We start from the raw sequence: 12,645 nt of genomic DNA, 5'->3' as shown, positions 1-12,645 counted from the left end.
TAAGCATTTCTTTGCTTGGGTAGGGAATTTGTTGAAGTGCTGGTCTTGTAGTGTCGCTAAATTACCAGTGGGTGCGGTGAATGGTAATGGCATTCAGGCTGCTGTGGTAGAATGCTAGACTGCTCTCTCTTATCACATATATATAACAGAACAGGATGATGCTGCCAGCTTACCGCCTCCCATCCCTTGTATTGTCCCCCTTCTCTGAGGAGATATTGAACACATAATTTGTGTGTAAAATGTATATATCACACAATGAAATGCCAATAATATGCGATGAAACCCTTACATTATCTATTATATATAAAAATGTGTTCATCAGACTTTGGGCATCATACTTGTCTATGTGTAAATACATGTAACTGGATCAAACTTCATACAGCAACAGGGAAAGAAAGGAGAAGGTGAACCAATGAATTCACTCCACATATTTCTTGAAAATGCCTTTGGTTGCCATCTTATCAGCTATGGCTCGGTTGGTGGCACTCTTGCCTCTGAGTCATAAAAGTTCTGGGTTCAAGTCCCACTCCAGAGGCTTGTGCACAAAATCTAGGCTGATACTCCAGAGCAGTACTGAGAGAGTGCTGCACTGTTGGAGATACCGTCTTTCAAATGTGATTTTAATCTAAGGCCCTAACTGCCCTCTCAGGTGGATATAAATGATCCCATGGCACTATTTTGAAGAGCAGGGGACTTTTCTCCAGTATCCTGGTCAATATTTATCTCTCAGCCCACACCTAAAAACAGATTATCTGGCCATTATCACATTGCTGTTTGTGGGTCCTTGTTGTACACAAATTGGCTGCCGCGTTTCCCACGTCACAACAGTGACTACGCTTCAAAAGTACTTAATTGGCTGTAATGCGCTTTGGGATACCCTGAGGTTGTGAAAGGTGCTATATAATTGCAAGTCTTTCTTTCTTGATTATGCCACTAAGCTGATCATATACTATTTGAAATAAGGATATTACAAGAAAATTATTAAACTTACCCATTGAATAGTATTTCCTCTTTGAAATGCCTGTAACAATGTTTTCTCTTGGAAGCCATTGTCTATGTGAAGGGTCTGAGCCTGCAGTTCATCCGGGCTGTCAGATCCATCAATATTGATTGAAGGCCACAGCTCCCAGAATGTACCTTTTTTTTTTATTCGTTCATGGGATGTGGGCGTCGCTGGCAAGGCCGGCATTTATTGCCCATCCCTAATTGCCCTCGAGAAGGTGGTGGTGAGCCGCCTTCTTGAACCGCTGCAGTCCGTGTGGTGACGGTTCTCCCACAATGCTGTTAGGAAGGGAGTTCCAGGATTTTGACCCAGCGACAATGAAGGAACGGCGATATATTTCCAAGTCGGGATGGTGTGTGACTTGGAGGGGAACGTGCAGGTGGTGTTGTTCCCATGCGCCTGCTGCCCTTGTCCTTCTAGGTGGTAGAGGTCGCGAGTTTGGGAGGTGCTGTCGAAGAAGCCTTGGCGAGTTGCTGCAGTGCATCCTGTGGATGGTGCACACTGCAGCCACAGTGCGCCGGTGGTGAAGGGAGTGAATGTTTAGGCTGGTGGATGGGGTGCCAATCAAGCGGGCTGCTTTATCTTGGATGGTGTCAGGCTTCTTGAGTGTTGTTGGAGCTGCACTCATCCAGGCAAGTGGAGAGTATTCCATCACACTCCTCACTTGTGCCTTGTAGATGGTGGAAAGGCTTTGGGGAGTCAGGAGGTGAGTCACTCGCCGCAGAATACCCAGCCTCTGACCTGCTCTCGTAGCCACAGTATTTATATGGCTGGTCCAGTTAAGTTTCTGGTCAATGGTGACCCCCAGGATGTTGATGGTGGGGGATTCGGCGATGGTAATGCCGTTGAATGTCAAAGGGAGGTGGTTAGACTCTCTCTTGTTGGAGATGGTCATTGCCTGGCACTTATCTGGCGTGAATGTTACTTGCCACTTATCAGCCCAAGCCTGGATGTTGTCCAGGTCTTGCTGCATGCAGGCTCGGACTGCTTCATTATCTGAGGGGTTGCGAATGGAACTGAACACTGTGCAGTCATCAGCGAACATCCCCATTTCTGACCTTATGATGGAAGGAAGGTCATTGATGAAGCAGCTGAAGATGGTTGGGCCAAGGACACTGCCCTGAGGAACTCCTGCAGCAATGCCCTGGGGCTGAGATGACTGGCCTCCAACAACCACTACCATCTTCCTTTGTGCCAGGTATGACTCCAGCCACTGGAGAGTTTCCCCCTGATTCCCATTGACTTCAATTTTACTAGGGCTCCTTGGTGCCACACTCGGTCAAATGCTGCCTTGATGTCAAGGGCAGTCACTCTCACCTCACCTCTGGAATTCAGCTCTTTTGTCCATGTTTGGACCAAGGCTGTAATGAGGTCTGGAGCCGAGTGGTCCTGGCGGAACCCAAACTGAGCATCGGTGAGCAGGTTATTGGTGAGTAAGTGCCGCTTGATAGCACTGTCGACGACACCTTCCATCACTTTGCTGATGATTGAGAGTAGACTGATGGGGCGGTAATTGGCCGGATTGGATTTGTCCTGCTTTTTGTGTACAGGACATACCTGGGCAATTTTTCACATTGTCGGGTGGATGCCAGTGTTGTAGCTGTACTGGAACAGCTTGGCTAGAGGCGCAGCTAGTTCTGGAGCACAAGTCTTCAGCACTACAGCTGGGATGTTGTCGGGGCCCATAGCCTTTGCTGTATCCAGTGCACTCAGCCGTTTCTTGATATCACGTGGAGTGAATCGAATTGGCCGAAGACTGGCTTCCGTGATGGTGGGGATATCGGGAGGAGGCTGAGATGGATTATCCACTCGGCACTTCTGGCTGAAGATGGTTGCAAACGCTTCAGCCTTGTCTTTTGCACTCACATGCTGGACTCCGCCATCATTGAGAATAGGGATGTTTAACAGAGCCTCCTCCTCCTGTTAGTTGTTTAATTGTCCACCACCATTCACGACTGGATATGGCAGGACTGCAGAGCTTTGATCTGATCCGTTGGTTGTGGAATCGCTTAGCTCTGTCTATAGCATGTTGCTTCCGCTGTTTAGCATGCATGTAGTCCTGAGTTGTAGCTTCACCAGGTTGGCACCTCATTTTTAGGTACGCCTGGTGCTGCTCCTGGCATGCTCTTCTACACTCCTCATTGAACCAGGGTTGATCCCCTGGCTTGTTGGTAATGGTGGAGTGAGGAATATGCCGGGCCAGATTGTGCTGGAATACAATTCTGCTGCTGCTGATGGCCCACAGCGCCTCATGGATGCCCAGTTTTGAGCTGCTAGATCTGTTCTGAATCTATCCCATTTAGCACGGTGGTAGTGCCACACAACACGTTGGATGGTGTCCTCAGTGCGAAGACGGGATTTCATCTCCACGAGGACTGTGCGGTGGTCACTCCTACCAATACTGTCATGGACAGATGCATTTGCGACAGGTAGATTGGTGAGGACGAGGTCAAGTAAGTTTTTCCCTCGTGTTGGTTCGCTCACCACCTGCCGCAGGCCCAGTCTGGCAGCTATGTCCTTCAGGACTCGGCCAGCTCGGTTAGTAGTGGTGCTACCGAGCCACTCTTGGTGATGGACATTGAAGTCCCCCACCCAGAGTACATTTTGTGCCCTTGCTACCCTCAGTGCTTCCTCCAAGTGGTGTTCAACATGGAGGAGGACTGATTCATCAGCTGAGGGAGGACGGTAGGTGGTAATCAGCAGGAGGTTTCCTTGCCCATGTTTGACCTGATGCCATGAGATTTCATGGGGTCCAGAGTCAATGTTGAGGACTCCCAGGGCCACTCCCTCTTGACTGTATATCACTTTACCGCCACCTCTGGTGGGTCTGTCCTGCCGGTGGGACAGGACATACCCAGGGATGGTGATGGAAGAGTCTGGGACGTTGGCTGAAAGATATGATTCTGTGAGTATGGCTATGTCAGGCTGTTGCTTGACTAGTCTGTGGGACAGCTCTCCCAATTTTGGCACAAGTCCCCAGATGTTAGTAAGGAGGACCTTGCAGGGTCGACTGGGCTTGGTGTTTTGCCGTTGTCGTGTCTGGTGCCTAGTGGTCCGATGCCGGGTGGTCTGTCCGGTTTTATTCTTATTATGACTTTTCGTAGCGAGATTTTACAACTGAGTGGCTTGCTAGGCCATTTCAGAGGGCAATTAAGAACCAACCACATTGCTGTGGTTCTGGAGTCACATATAGGCCAGACCGGGTAAGGGCGGCAGGCTTCCTTCCCTAAAGGACATTAGTGAACCAGATGGGTTTTTACGACAATCCGGTAGTTTCATGGCCATTATTACTGATACTAGTATTTTAATTCCAGATTTTTATTTAATTAATTGAATTTAATTAATTAATTGAATTTAAATTCGCCAGCTGCCGTGGCGGGATTTGAACTCATGACTCTGGATTTTAGTCCAGGCCTCTGGATTACTAGCCCAGTAACATAACCACTATGCTACCTGTAATGATAACTTCTATGCACCTGCTTCAAAATTGTACCATTTTGTTTATATTGTTTCTCCTCTCCATAGAAGGATATGCTGATAGGGTGAGATGAAGTCGGGTGGTAGGAGGCTCATGTGGAGCACAAACACTGGCATAGACCAGTTACATAGAAATATAGAAAATAGGAGCAGGAGTAGGCCATTCGGCCCTTCGAGCCTGCTCCTCCATTCAATATGATTATGGCTGATCCTCGATCTCAATACCATATTCCCACTCTCTCCCCATACCCCTTGATGCCTTTTGTGTCTAGAAATCTATCTAGCTCCTTCTTAAATATATTCAGTGACTTGGCCTCCACAGCCTTCTGTGGTAGAGAATTCAGTTGGGCTGAATGGCCTTTTCCTGTGCTGTAACTTCTATGTATGTCATTTTTTAAAGAATTGACAGAACTGCTGTCAAGATTCTACTCAGGATTAAGAGCATTCTAGCAACTGCCATTTCTAAGCCTTCCCCCTCCTCCACTGTTTTCTATCAATAGAAAGTTAATCAGATTGCAAATCCCCAGGATGTGAAAAATGGAACTTTAAACGGTGCCAAATTTCAACATGAAATTTTATATTTTGTAATGTATTTTGCAAATTTCTAGCAGCTGCCTTTTATTTATTTGTTTATACTGAGAACTCAAAAAATAATTGGCAAATAAACAGGTAAAAACTTCTGGAAGTACTGTATCATTATTCAAATTCTAAGGGAAGTTCTGAATAAAATTTCTGAATTTTTAAAACATTTTAACAAAAAGTTCTATTTAAATACACCAAGTACAAGTGCAAGGATATTTAATGAGGAAGGAAATAAACAAATAAGAGATTATATATTTATATATTTCTTGGGTTTTGCTATTAAAAAGTCATACACTAAACAACTGGTAGTAAATCAGCTTTGAATTCCATCTCTCTATTGTTGCATTTTTTAAGTTCATTGAATCTTTCTCTTTCCCAATTATTCAGCCAATGTTGAGGGGGCGGGGAAGAATGAGTATAACTTTATTTCTCTTGCCTCCACTGTGCGGACAATTCTCACTAAGCTTGATCGTTTATTAGCAGAAATGAGGACAGTTGGTGTATATGGAACAGCACATGCTGTATGTAAAGGGGCACATGGTGTACATTGAGTGGCACGTCATGGTGTACATTGAGTGGCACGTCATGGTGTACATTGAGTGGCACGTCATGGTGTACATTGAGTGGCACGTGATGTACGTAAAGAGCACATGATGTAGATGGAGTGGTATGTAGTGTGAAGCAGCACATGATGAATACAGTGTAGCTCATGATGTATGTAGAGCTGTACTTGATGTACATGGAGATGGAGTGGAGGTGTATGCGAAGAACCTGATGAACGCTGAACTGAATATTTCCAGTCACCCTATTGCTGTGAGTTAAACTGTCCTAGATTGGGAACAACCTCACTTTTGGCATTGGACACTATATGCTAGGTAGTAACTGTTGGCTGAACTCAATGAAATGTCATGGGATGAATGTTTTAAAAGTGAGGTTATCTGCAGCCAACAGTATTGCTGGAACAGCATAGAACAGAAACAGGAAATAAACAACACATGCCAATATTTCTCCTATTTGTAGCAAAATCATAAGCACAAATATAAAGAATGCATTTACAATTTAATATCATGAGGCAATCTTCTCCCCTGAACACTTAGCAGGTTTACTTAAACTATAAGGGGTTCAATCCCCTCCTTGCATATTTTTAGCACATTAATTAACATGCATGCTTTCAATTCCTGTATACTGTTTCAAATGGGCTAATGGCTATTTTAAAGTAGCTCAGACAGGAATTTAATGGGAACATATTAAACAGTACATTAAGAATAGCAACGGGTGGGCACACCTAATTTTCTTGGAGTACTTCCTTGTGTCTCACTCATGGAACATGTGATCCTGGACAATAAAAATAAGCAACTACAATCTAATTCAATAGTTCTCGAAATATTTTATAACTCATTCCACCAAAAAAATGTTCAGTCTCACATTTTTCCTCTAACTATTGATAAGTCTGAAAAAATAGTTTTTCTCTTCCTTTCCTTTTATGTGTGTTGCTCCCTTTCTGTATTTCTCTCTCAACTTTCCTTTTGTGTCTCTCTCACCTCTTTCCCTTCTGTGTGCATCTCTCTTTCACCTACCCTTCTATATCACTCTCTATTCTATTCCCCCTGCCTCGCTCTCTGCTCATTCCTTTTGTACCTCTCCCTCCTCTTCCCTTGTGTATGCATGAGAGTCTAGAACTAGGAGGCACAGTCTCAGGATAAGAGGTCGGCCATTTAGGACTGAGATGAGGAGAAATTTCTTCACTCAGTGAGTTGTGAATCTTTGGAATTCTCTACCCCAGAGGGCTATGGATGATCAGTCGTTTTTTCAAGGCTGAAATCGATAGATTTTTGGACTCTAGGGAAATCAAGGGATATGGGGATCGGAAGTAAAAGTGGAGTTGAGGTCAAAGATCTTATTGTGTGGCGGAGCAGGCTTGAGGGGCCATATGGCCTGCTCCTGCTACTTTTTCTTATGTTCTTATGTGTGTGTCTCTACTTCATCCCTTCTATCCCACTTTCTCTCCATTCCCTTTTATCTCATCATACATTTTGTCTGGCTCTCTGTCCCTCCTTTCTGTCCATGCCTCTCTCTTTCCTCCTCTTGCCTTTCGCACCCTCTTCTGTCTCTCACCTCTTTTCTGTTTCTCTCTGATTGTTAGAATTTTCCCCTCTCCTGCTTTATTCTTTCTCATCCTCTGGTTTTCTTTCTCTCCTTTTCTGATTTATTTTCTGTCCTTTCTTGGTTTGCTTTTTTTTTCCTATTCTAGTATGCTCTCGCTCTCTGATTCACGCTCTTTCCCTTCTTTTCTGGTTCATCCGGGCTCACCTCTCTACCTCCCCTTTCTCTTTCCTCTTTCTCCATACTCCTGTTATTTCTTCCTGGGGGGATGTGGGCGCGGTGAAAGCAAGCTTTGGAGCAAAACAGAGTTCTGCTGAGACGAAAGATAAAGTCGTGGGAGTGGCAGGACTGTTGTGGCAGCTGGAGAAATTGGGCTGGGTCTGTTGAGGCAATAATAAGAGTGGACAAGACCTCATAGCAGCGACGGGAATTATAGACACTGGGACCATTGCGGCAGCAGGAGGGAGTGAGCTGAGGCCAATGTGGCCACTAGGGATGGGCAATAAATGCTGGTCTAGTCAGTGATGCACACATCCCAAGAATGAATCTTTAAAAAAGTTCTCACTGTACAAAAAACATGTCCATAACTTTGTTCAGTGAGATTACTTGAGAAAGCTGCAGAATGGAACATTTTTTCCACTTTATTCATTATCTTGTTACCGCATAGTCATGAATCATGAATCAAATGTAATGATGCATTCCCAATGCATTACACTCAATCCCAATTCTCTGAAGGGTACATCTACAGCGCCAGTGATCCTTTCACTGTTCTCAATTTTTTCCATCTTGTACTGGCCCCGATTTTTTCCAATTTATACTGGCTCCATTCTGGTCAAAGATCAAATAGTGGGTGACTTAAAAATAACTTTGTATCTTGGCAAATATTAATTGGAACGACACATCATGAAGCTTCTTGTTGTCACATTTCCCATTTCACATGACCATTCATTACTGCTCTGTGCTCCCCATCCACTTCACTCTCTGGATTTTAAAAAGGACACCAGGTGATGTTCCTGTGAGACTTCTGCCCCCCACCCCCCATCTTCCTGGTTTTCAAAATATCGGGAATGGCAATGGAAAAGGAAACTGCTTCATTTTTTAAATCTACAAATTCACACTATTTATGCAGAAGTTCCCCAAAAATGTGAATTTGTGACAGGATGCCCACCCTTGGGGAATTAAAGCTCTGAAGATAGTCACTGAATAGTGGTGCAGTCAATTAAAATATTATTGGGCCAGAATTTGCTGTCAAAATAACGATGAGGCTAACACTGTTATTTATGTGCAATGTGAAAATCTGGAAGTTGCTGTCCGAGATGCTCTGCTCCGCCGTTAGTTTTGTGAAAACGGCACCTTGCTGACTGACTCACCATTCAAATGCATTGAATGGCATGAAGTTCCTGTACTTGCACGGTAGATACAAACTAAACTCGCCGCAGAAAGTTAGGGCTTGTCCATTTCAGTCTAAGCAGCCTTTTTAACAGCGTGATAAGCACTGCCAAACAACTACTCTGGCACTGAAAATTAACTAGTGTGAATGTGGAGTCTCATTCCTTCAGGTTTTAATTGTTGGTGATTTAAAAAATTATACATTTTAAAAAATGTTTTACTTTTTCTTTCTGTCTCTTTTTTCTCTGTCTCTTAATCCAATCTTTCTTTCCCTCTCTTTATTTCGCTTTCTGTACCTGATGTGACATTGAATTCACTATTCTAACTTACCCTTCTTGGTTCAGACTGCGCTGCTCATTCCACAATCCTTCAATCTGATTGGTTAAGGAGATACACATTTGCGTGCCCTGTTCACACAAGTCCCAGATACCCTGTAGAGGGCACCATCTTGCACTTCCAGAAACTTCCAGTGTAAGAGCTCATGGAGATTAATTGGGCAAGGGCAAATCTAACTGACAGCGGGTGTCATTCGTTGACCGGCTACAGCAAATTCGGAGCCATTATTTTACTTCTCAGAGCTGGGTTTCAATGCAGCCCACGCCCACGTGACGGCCTCCTCGTTCTGCCAGTTGTAGGATTCCTAAGAGAAATAACTTGCAACAATTTTGAGCTAATTTCTAGTGGTCGTGGCGGCACAAAGCTGGTCATAATTCAGCACCAATTTCCAATCTCATTCAGGGAGACCAAAAGACATGGGAAATGGAAATTGTGTCATGGGGGGTGTTTTTCTGAGAATTGGGTTAAGATGACTTGTTGGGGGAAGATTGGTAGCACCACAGGAACACCCTCTGGAAGAATGTCCCACGTCCTTCCTTGAGTTCCTGCGGAAATAGAAGAATATAAGAGGCCTGAAGGTGTGTTATTACTTATGAACAAAACATTCTAGCAATTTACCATGCCAATACTCCAGTGGAAACATCTAACATAAAATTTGTTGACAGCTATCCATTCAATGCCACTTGTTTCTTATTTTCAGTTTTCTTCCCTCCTTTGGTGAAGGAGATGGTTCCCGCTAAGGTACAGTTACACTAGCACCAATAATAGATGATCTCTGGTTTGTATGCCTCAGTATCACATCAGGTGGGTCATTTAACACTAGGCGAGATTATGTCTACCTTTTCTAAGCTAAAAATGATATGGGCAGGGGTTGATTGAATGGTGCATGGTGTTGGGTCAGAGGTATTTACTGTCCACTCTGCATGTAGCTCTTATTGACTTTTACAGTAATCCTTAGTCATGATTATCATTTAAATAGATGCAGAAATGTGATTTGTCTCAACCCATTTATGCTTAGCAAAAAAGAAATACAGTCATAATGTAATGTGTTTGTTAAATACATTGAGATCTTTGTTTCGTCAAATTAGTGTTCCATGGATTGAACTCCTCATTAATATTCAAATATTCCTTCATTATGCCACGATGAATAATAGATGCATAGGTTTTTCACTCTAAAGTGTAATCATATTAGTGTGTACTTTTTCAGCACTTTCTATTTATCAGTCTAGATTTTCCAATTGGCATTATTGTAACACTGACAATATCCCATTTATATTAAATGGATTATCATTAAACTAACACTGGTCAAAACATCTAGCATATAAGTGCCTGTGCGGTTGAAGTGTATGATATTGGTTGGAAGGCCTGGAAGGAAAATCTTTTGACCACATAAGAACAGTGACTACGCTTCAAAAGTGATTTAAGCTTTATAATGTATTATAAATACATTCATAATACATTATAAATGTATAAATGTAAGTCTTTTCCCCCTTCTTTTAGGCAAAACTTGGAGCATAGGATTGCCTGGAAAGCAAGTCATCATTGAACAGATTGGAGTAAGGTGTCTGATAATAGGCATGCGCTTCCATTTAATTTTCTGCATATCGTTTGTGTTATTTAGGTAGTTTTAATTTGTTCTTCATTTCAATGTTGATATATAAAATTGCAAGAAAGGACTATACCGCCAAATGTTTGAATTGCACAAGTTATAATGCATTGCTTTTTAAAAAATACCATATAAGCATTAAAAGTAGAAGAAAATATTGATTACCAGTACAAAGTTTGCATTGTTCTTATTAACAACAATTAAGAGTCCAACACACAGTTGTCAAGGAGGCTATCCTTAACAGCGCTTATTAAAGAATGATCAAGGATTTGTGCCTTGGACAATATTGATGACAATATTGGTTGCCAAAGATTCACAGGGTCTTATGCTAAGGCATGGAATAAACAGTACCCTTGTGTCAGTTCTTTGTTGGTCCCACCCCAAGATCTCCTAGAGTACATTCAGTGAAGCTTTAAAGGCTTGTAATTGAGGAGGGGAGTAATATGTGCACCAGTCCAGTGTTCATAACGCACCAAAAAATGGGAGATATTATCCTCAAGAACGTTTTTTTGCTTAGCCAAAGCGTGTACATTATGCTATCTGACTCAGCTACATTCTGGAACGCTTGGGTCCAGCTAAAAGAATGGCAGCCTGATAAGAAAGTATCCAATTTTATTAAAAAGTAGCACAGAATATCCATTGAAAAAATCAACCCTGGGATCAAAGAGAATTTCTAATGGAAGCCCCAAAAGACAATTACATGATTTTAAATTAATCTCAACACACTGATCGTCTTGACCTGCCTCGTGAACTTTAAAACATGCCTTTAGAGGAAGAAGAGATTGTCAATTTCCCTGCACCTTTCCAACATGTACAGGGGACAGAAGTGTATCAGTAACAGGGTGCAGGTTTATTGGTTTATGGTAGGTGTTGGTACAAAACTGTGATCTGACATTCACATGAGTTGCTGCTACTAGCAGTTATACTATAGGGAATGGACCAAATAATCTTTGACTGCTCCTTTAAGATGTCTTTCTCCAGCTCTTCCTCCTGTGCTTCTTGGAGTAAAAAAAAGGAAAGTAATTTATCCTCTAGTGCGGTAGAGGAAAACCCATCAATGTCATCAATGTCTGAGAGCCTCTGTCCAAGGCAGTGGTGTCAGACAGCAAGTGATATACCTCCAGATATTAACTCCAGGCATGCTTAACGGGGGAATTACTCAATTATTTCCATTCTGGCCGGAAATAGTGGTGTCACTATATGCAGCCCAGAATCATACATCTTGAAAGATGACATGTCCTTTAAAGTCTGGACAGTAACCACAGACCATTGGATAAAGCGGCATCAAGACTGAAATTTACCATGAAACGAAGGTGTGAAATGGGAATGAGTGACACCATTCCTGCACTACCTTCATCCTTTGGTGGTATAGTGGAGCTAAAATCCAATCTAATGTGGAATGTACCGGAACCAAGCAATAATAAGAGAAAGATGGGTAACTACCCTTCCCCATGCTTGAGAAGCTTCTGACACTTCAGACTCAGGTATGGCATAAGAAGCAAATGATCTATTACTCCAATCCAATGCTTGCCTTTTACTGGGGAACAAAATCATTTTCAGTTTGGGTTCAGTTGAATGAGCAAACCAACTGGAAAACAGTTTAACTAGTTAATAGGTTCACATAAGAACCTTTTACATTAACTATATTGTTTCATTGTGCCCCAGTGCTCCCTTTTGTTCTTTCTCCCTAGCACATATTAACATTTGGACCTTGTTTCAGCAAAATAAAGTCTATTCTTAGGCTAAGCAATAAAATTAGAAGGTTTAATTTTTATCTAGTGTTCTTTCTGTCATTGATATTTGATTATTAGACATAGGGTTCCCTCTATTATGAAATATTCCCTGCATTTCCATCTATTTAATGCAGCAGCTGTATGCATTCAGTTTTTATAATTCATTTCATGTTACAGTAAGCCATATAGTCCTGGTTCCTGGCTGCACAAAAATGCACTGAACATCAATCTGCATTCATTTCATAAAAACTTATATAAATATATACTCCTATAGTGTAACATGCATCTAATTAATTAACCTACAATTTTGTCTCCCCCACCTCGTTTTGACACAAAGCAGGTGGATTTCCGTGGGGGTTCTCCCACTCATCTGCTGTGAGTTCAACAAAAGAGCTGATCAAATCCCGGAAAATGGC

The sequence above is a fragment of the Heptranchias perlo genome, chromosome 6, assembly GCF_035084215.1.
Source record: "Heptranchias perlo isolate sHepPer1 chromosome 6, sHepPer1.hap1, whole genome shotgun sequence".
Lineage (NCBI taxonomy): Eukaryota > Metazoa > Chordata > Chondrichthyes > Hexanchiformes > Hexanchidae > Heptranchias > Heptranchias perlo.
The sequence above is the reverse complement of the archived record's forward strand: the minus strand, read 5'-3'. Positions refer to the sequence as shown.